The sequence below is a fragment of the Halichoerus grypus genome, chromosome 13, assembly GCF_964656455.1.
Source record: "Halichoerus grypus chromosome 13, mHalGry1.hap1.1, whole genome shotgun sequence".
Taxonomy (NCBI): Eukaryota; Metazoa; Chordata; class Mammalia; order Carnivora; family Phocidae; genus Halichoerus; species Halichoerus grypus.
This window is the reverse complement of record NC_135724.1, coordinates 13,682,542-13,695,615: the sequence shown is the minus strand read 5'-3', so window position 1 is coordinate 13,695,615 and position 13,074 is coordinate 13,682,542. Positions and strand designations below refer to the sequence as shown.

General features: G+C 43.8%; 1 long non-coding RNA gene across 1 annotated transcript; it reads left to right on the top strand.

Annotated features, from left to right (window-relative positions):
* Nucleotides 1–536: 536 nt before the first annotated feature.
* On the top strand, nt 537–12,400 carry LOC144379764 (uncharacterized). The gene is made up of 4 exons (XR_013443129.1): nt 537–737; nt 7,664–7,708; nt 8,338–8,403; nt 12,023–12,400. It is a non-coding gene; the product is annotated as an uncharacterized LOC144379764 (long non-coding RNA).
* The last annotated feature ends 674 nt before the right edge of the window (nt 12,401–13,074 follow it).

Sequence of the window (13,074 nt, the reverse complement as noted above, 5' to 3'; positions counted from 1 at the left end):
CTTGAGGGCTTCCTTGGCCCCATCCTCAGGTCCCTGCTCTGAACTCCTGCAACATCTCTGGCCCTTTGCTGTGGTTGCATCCTTACACCTTTCTGTAGTGATCTGTTTCCATGTCTTTCTCTTTTATGGGGTTGGAAGCTCCTTGTATACCCATCACCTGGCTCCATTCCTGCTACATTGTTTTGATCCTCAGAATGAATGAATGAATGAATAACATACAGATTATCGCCCCTTTCTGTGGGAAAGGACCAGCAAAAGAGAAATTAGAGGCAATAACTGGAGACAATCTGAGAAATGTTTCAAATAGAAAACATCGCACTATTGGCTAATCTGATTTTTTTGAGTCGTGGCATTTAAAATATGTTTAAGAGTAGCATTTGAACTCTAGTAATTCTAAATTGGGAAGAATTATCAGAGGTCATCTGTCTCAACTTCCAGTTTCTAAAGTACATAGTTAAAAAGAGGAAAAAAAAATGGTCATTCTAAAAAATGCCTTTTAAAAATAGCTTCCTGTATCTTCAACCCCTTAGATGATGAGCCTTTCAATATCTGGACCAGCTGAACGGAAACTGTTGAACTCCAGTTCTGCCATGGAAGCTCGGGGGACAGGACTGGAGAAGTAACTGGCTGTGGAGAGGACATGGCGTCGCGTGGTGACTCTCGGCAGCACCTGCCATGGGCTTGTCCCTTCTACCCGATGTTCCACGTAGCCCCGAGCAAGGAACCTTACTTTCCAGGTACTGATGCTCTCTCTGTCACAGAGAGCATCAGGTGTACTTGCCTTCCTCACTCTTGCTGTGTAACTGGTTAATAATGATTTTTAAATGTTAGAGGCTGAGGAAATCTTCCTGATTTTGTTCACTTAGGTCTATTTGCAGAGGGCAGGGGTGCTTGGCAAGTACTATGAAATGTCTAACAGACTGGAAGGGCTTTTACGTTATATGGAGATAAAACTCATTTACGACTGTTTAAAGCAGATAGTAAAGAAGGAGAGGGAGATTAGAGGCAAAGAAATCATTTTACTTCCTAGTCTGGTGGGAAGGAAGAGTGATGTCGAATTGCCCAGGAACAATGAAGGAAGAACAAGGAAACGGTGACAGGTAGAAGTGCTTGTGCAGCTGCTGGGAAAGCCCCCCATCCTTTCTGCCTGAAAGGTGCTGATGGCAGAACCAGGATCTGGACCACAGGGCAGAGCCATCATGAGAAGAAGCAGAAGGAATAATGAGCCAAGACCGGCAGCTGGTCGCAAAGTCACGTCCATGCCTGGGTAGAGTTAGCAGAGGAAAGAAAGCTGCCAGCCTTGGAGTTGGGGGGATGGAATTAGAATAGCCTGAAGGGTGGTTGTATAAGAAAAGATCCCCCTAAAGAACTGGGAATGGTTAAGGTCAATCTAAGGCAGTTTTTCTTAAGGTGGGGGCACTGCGGGCATCTGATGAGTAGAGGCGGGGATACTGCTCCCTCGTACAATGCCCAGGGCAAAGAATTAGCCAGTCCAAAGGTCAGCTGCACTAAGATTGAGAAACCCTGATCTAAGGGAATTTTCCAGCCTGATAAACAACCCTGGGGAGAAGGACTGGATTTACCAAGGGCCGAATTACAGGTCCCCTCCCTAATCTGACCAAGTAGTGGAACTTGTCTGTGTCAGATGACAAGACCCTGCATTCCGAGACCTCACGTTGGTGGCTAGAAATCGGCTGCCGTGGCGGTATTTACACCACGGAAATTGGCAACTACTACAAAGCAGGGCCTGTGTCTCCCACACTCCAGACCCTGGAGAGCTGATTTTTAAACAGGTGCCATCACACGGCTGCTTCTCAGCTAGGAGGAATGAGATGAATTCTTTTTCCCTCTCTCTCTGCTCTTAAAGGGCGCTACCCTTAAACACGCAAGTGAAAGTGACTAGGTCCTTAATCCTGCCTCCAGCCCGAGGTTCTCACACTAGTATCTATCAGCAGCACCTGGAGGGCTCGTTGAACCATAGATCGCTGGGCCCCACCTGCAGGCTTGCTGATCCAGTAGGTCTGTGGGGCCCAGCAAAACATTTCTCCTAAGTGCCCCAGGTGATGTTGGGGCTGCTGGTCTGTAGACTACGTTTTGAAGACCACTGTTCATGCTGCCTCTGGGAATGGCCCTGGTGACTCACAGGAGTTTGTCTTCAGGAAGCAATTCAGTGGGCTTTGAGATGATGCTTCCACATCTCTCAAATACTCACTTGAATATGCAAGATGTGAACCATTCCCTTGTTCAGGCTGCTTATATTCTAGTGTTACTTCTCTGGCCTTGGGTCCTATGAAGATAGACCACAGGATGACTGCATGGCAGTGAAGGAAATGATCTCAGATGCGGAATGCTTAGTCACAGGGTGAGATTTCAAGCTTCGGGTAGGGTCTCTCTCTGCATGGTGCTGAGTGCTCTAGGAACATGGGAACTTTTTAACAAGAAAAATGTCTTTAAAAAGTATGGAAATGAATGTTCTACAGCGAAATAATTGGGGGGAAAAAAGAAAGTTAAAAATTTTATGAAGACCATAAATAGATGAGTTTTGCAAGTGCTGATGGGAAGTAGTATGGCTTCCGGTGTCACGGGAGTTCCGGTGCCACACGGCCCACATAGGCCCCAGAATGCAGGCATGCTGCATTCGTGCTCCAAACCCACTTCCAAGCAGGACTCTGCCCTTCCTTCCGCTCCGCTGAGAGAAGATGCCCACCTGAGGCAGGAGTGAGCAATGTACGTTCTATGGGCTGTGAGAGGGTTTAGTTGCATACCACTCGGCATTTCATCCCCCACCTCCCCGTTAGTCATCTGCTCTTCCCCTCATCATCCTCCCCGACTGCAGCCAAGTGGAAACCATGGACGCTCTTTCCTGTGCCATGCGAGGCACTTTAGCTCTGTCTCAGCTCCCTCAAGGTTAGCCAGCAGCTGGCCCCAGCTCACAGAAGACTCGGGAAAGCACATTCCCAAAGCAAGCCACTTGCAGAGGGATTGTATCATAAGGGTCCTGGAAGGAACAGATGGAACTTTCCAATGGGGTAATCTGAGGAGAATTTAATTGAGGGACCGTTTACAAAGGCATAGGCAGAGTTTCAGGAAAACAACTCCAGGGTAGGAAGAGTGAACTGCCTTGCTACCCAATGGCAGGCGGAATTCTAGGATGACCTCCAATGAGTCACAGCCTTGTCAAATCTGCCTTTGAATGTGGGCAGACCCTGTGAATTGCTCGTAGCCACAGGAATGCAGCAGATGGATGTCACTCCGGTGATTAAGTCGCTGTGCAAGACTCCTACATCATGGTAGACCAGAGGAGAGAGCCCCCACTGGCCCTGAGGACGTGAGCTGCCCTGTTGTCAAAGGGTCATGTGGGAGGGAGGTATGGGTGACCTCTAAGAGCTGAAAGCAGCCCTCGGCTGACAGCCAGCAAGAAAGCAGGGACCTCAGTCCAACAACTGCAAGAAACTGAATTCCACCAATAAGAAAACCCTACCTTCTAGAAAAGAGTGCCGCCAGGCCCACACCTAAGTTGTTGCCTTTTGAGACCCTGGGCAGAGCACCCAGCTAAGCCATGCCCAGACTCCTGACTCCTAGGAACTCTGCCTTATAGCCTGCACGTTTGTGAACCCCCTCCCCAAATTCGTATGGTGAAATCCTCACCCGATGTGACAGTATTAGGAGGTGGGGCCTTCCCAAGGTGATTGGGTCATGATGGTGGAGCGCTCATGAATGGGATTAGGGCCCTCATAAGAGACACCCAGAGAGCTCTCTTGCCCTCTTCCTGCCACGTGAGGGCACCAAGAGAAGGCAGCTATCCGCAGCTGGAAGAGGATCCTCACCTGACCATGCCGACACTCGGATCTCAGACTTCCCAGCCTCCGGAATGGTGAGAAGGAAAGTTCTGTTGTTTGTAAGTGCCCACTCTGCGGCGCCTTGTTAGGGCAGCCCGACTGGACTAAGACAATGTGAGATGGTAAGTGTGTGTTCTTTTAAGCCCCTGAGTTTGTGGTAATTTGTTAAGCAGCAAGACATGGGTACTATGTACCCTTAAGAACCCTGAGGCAAGGGCAAGGAGCAGTTCCCAGAACCCAGAGAGAGGGCAGACTGATGAGAGCTGAGGCCTTTGGGAGGCACAGCCACCCAGCAGTGGCCAGAGAGGGAGGGAGCAGGAGAACGAGGGCCCCGACCTCACACGCACCTGTCCTTTCTGCACCCCCTGCTCCCTCCCCAGTGTTCCAATTAGTGAACCCTGCCAGAGGGCAGCAAGGTGGGGGCCAATTAATTTGGTCTCATGGGTCAGCTTGCGGCACGGAGCAGAGTGGAGGAAGGTGGACAGCAGATTTGGAGGAGTTAATGGAATATACATTCTAACACCAGGGGATCCTCATGCCCACTATGGGAAAAATAAGTGTTTTCCCTCATATTATTACCTACATAAATGGACAGCAAAAGGAAGACAAAAAGTGAGAGTTTTGGTTTCCACGGTAGAATCAGTAAACGAAAGTATCCTAAAAACTGAAATGACTTAAATCTTTCCTTTTCCCCTCGTTAAGTGGGCTAATCACCGCATATGGTCACAATCTCGCTTTACTCAAGAGGCCCCTGTACTATAATTACACTCAGGCCCAGCATTGTTCAAGGTCTAGAAAGAGACAGTTTATGTAATAAGGCTGGCCATAAATCAGACAGCTCTGTAGTTACTGGGTAAAGGAGATGGTTTCTAGAGACAGTTTCACTGTTATTTTTTCCCTAGTTATTTCTTAGAAGATACAATTTATTCACTGCTCTGATAATAGATTTGTTTAAACACACTGTATCTCGTTCTACAGCTGGAGAGTTGACCACCTGTATTAGTTTGCTAGGGCTGCCATGACAAATACCACCAAATGGGGGGGGTTTAAATAACAGAGCTTTACTGTCTCAGTTCTGGACCCTAGAAGTCCAAGATCAAGGCACCAGCAGGGTTGTTTCCTTCTGAGGGCTCTGAGGGAGAATCTGTTCCCGGACTCTCTCCTTGCTTCTGGGAGCCCCCCAGGTGATCCTTGGCTTGTAGATGATGTTCTTCCTGAGTCTTCACCATGTCTTCCTTTTCTGAGTATCTGGCTCTGTGTTTAATTTCCCTTTTTTATAAGGACACAGTTATATTGGATTAGAGCTCTCTCTAATGACCTCATCCTAACCCGACCATCTGCAAAGACCCTATTTCCGAATAAGGTCATGTTCATAGGTACTGGAGGTTAGGGCTTAAACATCTTTTATTTGTGGGGGGGGAGGGGGGCCCACAATTCAACCCATAAGAGGCTCTAAACCAACCTACAGTTTAAAGGCAAAGCCTATTTCTAGTAGCCAAATTGAAGATTCCAGTGAATCCTCATGTGTTGCTGGTGAAAATGTAAAATGGTGCAACCACTTTGTAAAATAGTTTGGCAGGTATTTAAAAAGATAAACATACACCTACCATATGACCCAGCCATTCCATTCCTAGGCATCTACGGAGGAGAAATGAAAGCATATGTTCACACAAAACTCACTCGTGCGTGGTCAGAGTGGCATTCACGGTAGCCCCAAACTGGAAACACTCGAAATGTCTGTCACCAGTGAACGGATAAACACTAGGTGTTATATCCATACAACAGAATATTATTAAGCCATACAAAGGAATAAACTACTGATACCCGTCATGACATGGTTGAACCTCGAACACATTATACTAAGCGGAAGAAGCCAGTTACAATGAGCACACACTATATGAGTCCATTTATCTGAAACATCCAGAAAAGGTACACCCGTAGACACATAGATTAGTGGTTTCCTGGGTCTGGGATTAGGAACAGAGAGTAACTGTCAACAGGTGGGAGGGATCTTATTGGGGAGATGGAAATGTTCAAAAATTGGATTGTAGTGATGGTCGCACAAGTCAGTAAATGTACCAAAGATCATTTAATTGTACACTTCAAATGGATGAATTTTATGGTGTGTAAATTGTATTTCAATATAGGTATTTAAAAAAAAAAAACTCCTGGTGTCCTTAAGGTAAAAATCAAACACTTTTATCATTTATTTATAAGATGTCCTTCAGTAATGTGTTAAATATATCAAAGCCTGTTTTATGTACCGATGTGGAACCATATCCAAGATAAAGTATAAGTGGAAAAAAAAATCCATCCCAAACAAGGTTCAAGACATGTATTTCCTAGTGTACACAGGAATTTTTCTAGAAGGTAATATAAGAAATGGATAATAGTGCTTTACCCTGGAGCATGGGAATGGGATAGGGACTTTTCCCTGTAAACCCCTTTGTATCTTTTGAATGTGGTACCATGTGTATGTTTTCAAAAACATAGGTATTTAAACACTTTTTAAATGTATCAGCACACCACAAGCCAAAATATACACTCAACACTGGAGATGACCTTCCAGAAAATAAAAATAGTAGATTTTCCCCCCGTGGACCAGACTGTCACTTAATAAGTGATCCTTCCAGATCTGATATTTGGCCTTTTGTGCTAAGAATAGTTTATTCACCTCTACCAAGGAGCCATTTTCCACAAGAGACCACCTTGTAATTATGTGGTCATGTTCAAGATTAAGGATTTCATGTTTGTCTGGTCTGTCTTACCCACTTCATATGGGGAAATTGGAAAATATTCTTTCATGCAAACTCTTCTGGAGAAAGGTACCACCTAAACATGAAATCATTAAGATAATACATGTTACTGGGAGGTGGGTGGGAGGCCCTATTTATATATTTGCATTCTTTTTAGAGTACTTGCTGGGCCATAGTTGAAAGGGGAAGCAATGTATTATATTTTGTTTTCCCTTTTCACAATGTTGGCTGCTGTGTAGGATGCTTATGTTACTATTTATTGATCTCTCTCTATTCCCTCTGTTGTTGTTCTAATGATGTCATGCAAATTGAGAACAGCTAGGATTTTTTTCTAAGCACAATAAAATGGCATCATAGAAAAGATTCCTATAATCAAGCAGTTGGTTTCTAAAGAAAACAAGGGAGACTTCACTGACCGTTCTTAGAATACATTAGCAACCCAAAGCACGTCATTAATTCTTTCCCGTTCTTTCCATGGGGGTGTGGGGGTCCTGGTTGCTGTAGGCTCTTATACTCTGCTGTAGGGCTCCTCCAAGAAGTAATGCCCTGTAATTGCCCAGATCTCTACGGCTTGAGAGAACTCAAAAGCATCACAGTTGGGAAAATGTCTCACCACGTCCAGCCCCTCACCACATCCGGCTGGTCAGCCAAGCAGACAATCAAAAGGCATTCCGGTCTTTTCACGGAGCTGCTGTTGTGTGCTAATAGAGATTTTTTTGGTCTGCTTCAGAGTGGGGTAGGGGAAGGGAATTATTATTTCCTCAAAAATGTGTTTCTTTAATCCAGTGTTTTAAAAATGAGATTTTTATTCAAATTAGTCGTAGCCGAAGGAAAGAAAGTAAAGAGGAGCCGTTATTAATGACAAGGCCTCCTGCTGGTCCCCAGAAAGTCTGTTTCCAAAGCAGCTGCAGAAAAATTGATCCAGCCACAATGTGCCCCAGTTACATTTATTAGGACATTATTAATTTGCTTAATGATGAGCTGTCACACAATTCTTTTATGCCTGTCTCCCCAAAACAAAGATGCCACACCTTCTAGTTTGCAATGGTGATTTCTACTTCATTTCAGGGAACATGGAAAAATGGAAGACAGTGGATAGGACATCTAATCAAGGTAGATCTTTACAATTCCTATTTAAGCACTTTTCAACCTCTTTGAATTTATGCTAAAATTAAATGTTCCTCTGAATAAATTGATGTATCTGAATACCTAAATGTATGCATGTGAACTTAATCATCTATTTTTCTATAAAATAAAACATATTGGTATGCTCATGTTACCTACTGAAATAATCTGGCAAAATTGTTTCAAAGTAAATTCATCCCCGAGGTTTTGTTTCTCCCCCTAATGCTTTCTGTTCTAAGTATATTTGGTTACTGGTTTCTAGTTCTCATCCAACAATGTGAAACTATTAGCAGCTTCCATTCCAGAGGAATGGTGGGGATGACAGCGTAGTCAAAGCAGTAATTAGATGCACATCGATGCTTTTCTTGTTCTCCATCTCCCGGTCCCCAGGCACATGGCAGGAAATGTGGGAGCTGAGATTTGAACCAGCTGTCTTGACCACTTTGCACTTGACCCACGCACTTGACCACTTTGCGCTAATGACTGGGTGTGCCGCCTCCTTGCCATCCTTACTCAATCTGGACACTATTATTTTGCCAAAGCTTTGCCAAGCTGTGGGGTGAGATGGCAAAATGAATTTTAAAAGTATTTTTTTTTTTTCTATATTCTGTTTCCAGGGGAGACACACTGACTGGTAACTGGTGACTGGGGAAACTCCATGTTCCCGAAACACAAGAAGAATGGTAAGGGCTTTGTGTTGCTTTGCTTTAGAAATGAAATTAAAAGTAACAAACAAGCAAAAATGAAATGGAGGAAAGAAGTCTTTGCCAAAAGGTGAAACTGGGAATTCCAATGCCCTCGTTAGAAATGGATCACTTCAAAACAACTCTTCCCCTTCCTTTCTTCCTTCCTTCCTTTCTTCCTTCCTTCATTCCTTCCTTCCTTCCTTCCTTCCTTCCTTCCTTCCTTCCTTCCTTCCTTTTTGCCATATTTGGTGAAGATATTTTGTTCTTTGTATATTCCAGATAAGACCTCAAGATCATTACACATTTCAGTTTGGAGAAAGCTTACCTATACTCTTGGTTTGAATTTAAGAAGACAAAGAAAAATGTACTGTTAGGAAGACAGAGAAATGTAGTCGTATGAACAACGTAAGGTAAAATTCTGTGTACAAAATGGGTATTTACTCAGCATTAATGGAACTAATATTTATTCCACAGACCAGCTGTACACAAATTAACAAAAGGCATCTAGGCGAAAGGACTTCTGAATTTGTGTGGTCAGTGGACTGCTATTAGTTTGAGAGAAGTTGATCTGATACAACTTAGTATGCTTTCAGTAAAAGAGAGAGAGACATGACCACTGTAACCAACACAAAAAGAATTGAGTTTGATGTCTGTCAAAGCTAAGCGATAATAACAAACGCCCAAAGAATTAACTTCCATGTGTATTCCAGTTGTTTGCTCGAACTTTGTTTCAGACTCTAAATAGCTGAAAGGATTGCTGTATCTTTTGGTAGGTTTTAAAAGAGAAAACTTGGCAATGTAATAAGAGCCTGAACAGTGTGGTTAAGGTTATGATTTTTAGAGTCAGGCAGGCCTAAAATCCAGTTCTGCTGTTTATTAACTAGATGACCTTGAACTCAGTGGAATCTTTCTGAGCCTCAGTTTCTTCTTCTGTAAAATGGGAATATTCATTCTTCATTCAGTCATTCAACAAACATTTACTATGTGCTGCTAATATGCCAGGCACCGCTCTAGGTACTAGAAATACAGCAATGAACAGCAGTGACAAGAAAAGCCTTGTCTTTTTTTTTTAAAGATTTTATTTATTTATTTGACAGAGAGAGACAGCGAGAGAGGGAACACAAGCAGGGGGAGTGGGAGAGGGAGAAGCAGGCTTCCCGCGGAGCAGGGAGCCCGATGCGGGGCTCAATCCCAGGACCCTGGGATCATGACCTGAGCCGAAGGCAGACGCTTAACAACTGAGCCACCCAGGCGCCCCAAGAAAAGCCTTGTCTTAACGACTATGTCTTAAGGACAACAAGCCAACCAATAAATATAGACTCTGTCAGGTGGTGACATATGCTGTATGAGTTTTCTGTTCTTTTTTTATCGTTTTATTTTATTTTTGCATCATGATAAGTATACTCTTCGATCCTCATCCCCAATTCCCCCCACACACACACCTCCCCTCTGGTGACCATCAGTTTCTTCTCTATAGTTAAGAGTCTGTTTCTTGGTTTGTCTCTCTCCCTTTTTTTTTTTCCCCTTTGCTCATTTGTTTTGTTTCTTAAATTCCACATATGAATGAGATCATATGGTATTTGTCTTTCCCTGACTTATTTCCTTAGCATTATACTCTAGCTCTCTCCATGTTGTTGCAAATAGCAAGCTTTCATTCTTTTATGGCTGAATAATATTTTATTGTGTGTGTATATATATATATCTCACCATTCATCAGTCGGTGGACACTTGGGCTGCTTCCATAGTTTAGCTATTGTAGATAATGCCGCAATAAACATAGGGGTGCATGTATCCCTTTGAATTAGTGTTTTGGTATTTTTTAGGTAAATACCTGATAATGTGATTCCTGGACTGTAGAGTAGTTCTATTTTTAATTTTTTGAGGTGCCTCCATACTGTCTTTCACAGCGACTGTACCAGTTGGCATTCCCACCAACAGTGCACAAGGTTCCTTTTTCTCCACATGCTCGCCAACACTTGTTGTTTCTTATGTTTTTCATTTTAGCTCTATTAGTTTCCTCAGGTTGCTGTAACAAGGAAAGTACCACCAACTGGGTGGCTTAAAATGACAGAAGTTTATTCTCTCACAGTTCTGGAGGCTGCAAGTCTGAAGTCTGTGTGTTGGCAAGGCTCTAGGAAAGAACCTTTCTTGCCTCTTCCGAGCTTCTGGTGGTTGTTTGTGTCCTTGGTATCCCTTGGCTTACAGCTGCACCGTTCCAATCTCTGCTTGCATAGCCACATGGCACCCTCCCTGAGTGTGTATCTCTGTGTGTCCTCTCCTCTTTTTATGAGGACACCAGTCACATTAGATTTAGGGTTCATACTAATCCAGTATGACCTTGGCTTAGTTGATTACATCTGCAAAGACCATATTTCCAAATAAGGTCCCATTCTGAAGTTCTGGGTAGACCTGAATTTGGGGGGACATGGTTCAACCCACTACAAATGCTATGAAGGAAAATTAAGCAGGGTGAAGGGATAAGCATGGGAGAGGTGCTATTTAAATAAGGAAGGGTCATTTGGGAGCAGGCCTACACGAGAGAGGGAGCGGCACCTTGCTGTTCATCCAGGGGAGGAGCACCCAGACAGGGAGACATCACAGCAGTGCACAGACGTCCGGAGCTGGAGCCTGTTTGGTGGCTTCAAAGGACAGTCAAGAGAGCTGTGTGGCTGGGTAGAATGGGCCAGCAAAGGATAAGAAAGTGGGGACCAGAGAGGCGGCAAGGAGCAAGATCACTTATGGCCTAGTAGACCAAGATGAGGATTTTGGAGTCTGCCTGTCTTCTGGGGATTTTGTTAGGCTAAAGCAAGATATGATTTTTTAAGCACTTAGGAGTACCCTGCAAAAAGCAGGCACGTGGAAATGCCCCCTCCTTGTTTACCTTGCTCTCCCAGCTCTAAGACAGCACATTAAGAAATTTCTCTCTCTGGGTTTGGTGTGACCGTCTTCTCCAACGGAGTCCTTTTCTGCTTAACTGGTCACCTGATAAAGGATCTGACAGTTTCCATTGCTGAAGGGACAGCATTTCAGAGCTTGTATCAGATAAACTCCAGCAAATAGCCTTTCATAAGGAGAATACTTGCTAAACCAGGACACCTGCAGAGCAAGGAGAGTTACTTGGGTTGGAAATAAACCTCTTGTCCTGCACTCTGTCCTCACCCCTAGTCATCTCTGAAGACCCTCCATAAACACTGGAGAGGAACATGGCTAGATTTCTAGAAAAGTCTAAAATGTCTTTTATTTCCACAGTGGCCCTATGACTGATCTAAGTGGATGGACTTCAAATGTTCCCATAACATTTAAATCTCATCATTGTACTTTTTGTTTGAAAGACATTTTAATGAGCGAGGAAAGTGTGAGTTGATATTACTATGAATACATTGCCCACAGGTGAATCCTCATTCTACCCGCAGGACTGTTGATCAAGCAGCATAAATATTTGCAAATTTCTAATTAATCTGTGTCAATTTCATTTGGCTTTAAAATATGCATTTGTGTTTAAAGTATGCATTTTACCTCTTGGCTGGAAGGAACCATATCAGCTATTACTAACCCATCCTTGTGCTGCTGGTTTAGAAGGATTGACTAGTGAATTCTCGTTTCTCATTTTAAAAAGGCTACAATATCCAACTGGACTGACAAACCAACCAGAGACCTCAGACTGACTGTATCCCAGAGAAAGAAGCAGATGACATCCGAGTACACTGCTTTCCCAGGAATCCGGACCAGCCCCTCCCCCTCCCCCAAATATGCATTTTAGAAGGGCATTTCAGCTATTCCCGCTGCATAGAAGTTCCTATGATCTGTGTGGAAAAGCAGACATGTAACAGTGACCCCGTGGGGCATTCTAGTGCGGCACTCTACAAATTCTGACCCTGCAGGCTCGGGAAATCCTGCTCGGCCCCCTGAAGGGTAAATTCGGTTGACACTTCAGTGGGAAACTGCTCAATATACCAGCACAAAAATGTTTGCTAACCAGGCTGTTTGGGGTGGACTTGTGTGAGCTTTTTGAATTCCAAATTAATACCATTCTTTTAACCCTTTGTCCCTCTGATGTGTCTGAGGTGGAAATGTCTGGAAGGCAGCAATATGGGAAAATAGACACAAGCAAACGGGAAAATTCAGTAGTCACAGTGGGCTTTTGAAAAATACAAAACTAGACTTTCTGTTCATCTTGCCTCTGTTTGGGGGGTGTGTAAGTGTATAGGCAAATTTATACTAGAAAGAGAAAACGTTTATGAGAGATGAGGGAACATTTGCTACCCATTATACTTTCAGTCCTGAAGCCAAGCGCTCAATTCCACTCAGCAAAATGAAATAGTCAAACCTTTCTTATGATGAGATTTCACATAACATTTGGTATTTTGAATGTAGCCTTTGACACGCTATTTTGTTTGTTTTCTTGTGTTTCCTTCTTGTTTGGGATGTCAATAACACCGCGGCCAATGACAGGCAGCTGATCACCTGGGAAATGCAGCCAAAGGAAGATTCTAGCCAAGCCATGAACTTTAGTCCAAATGCTCATCTCTAACACAGACAATGCCAGCCCTTGTGTGGGAAAAAAAAAGAAACAGGGACAGAGCTTTGTATGGGAATGGGAATGACAATATGCCCTAAGATCCACTTTCTTATTAATGCAGGGTTTGTCCTATGTCACCATGAAAGACA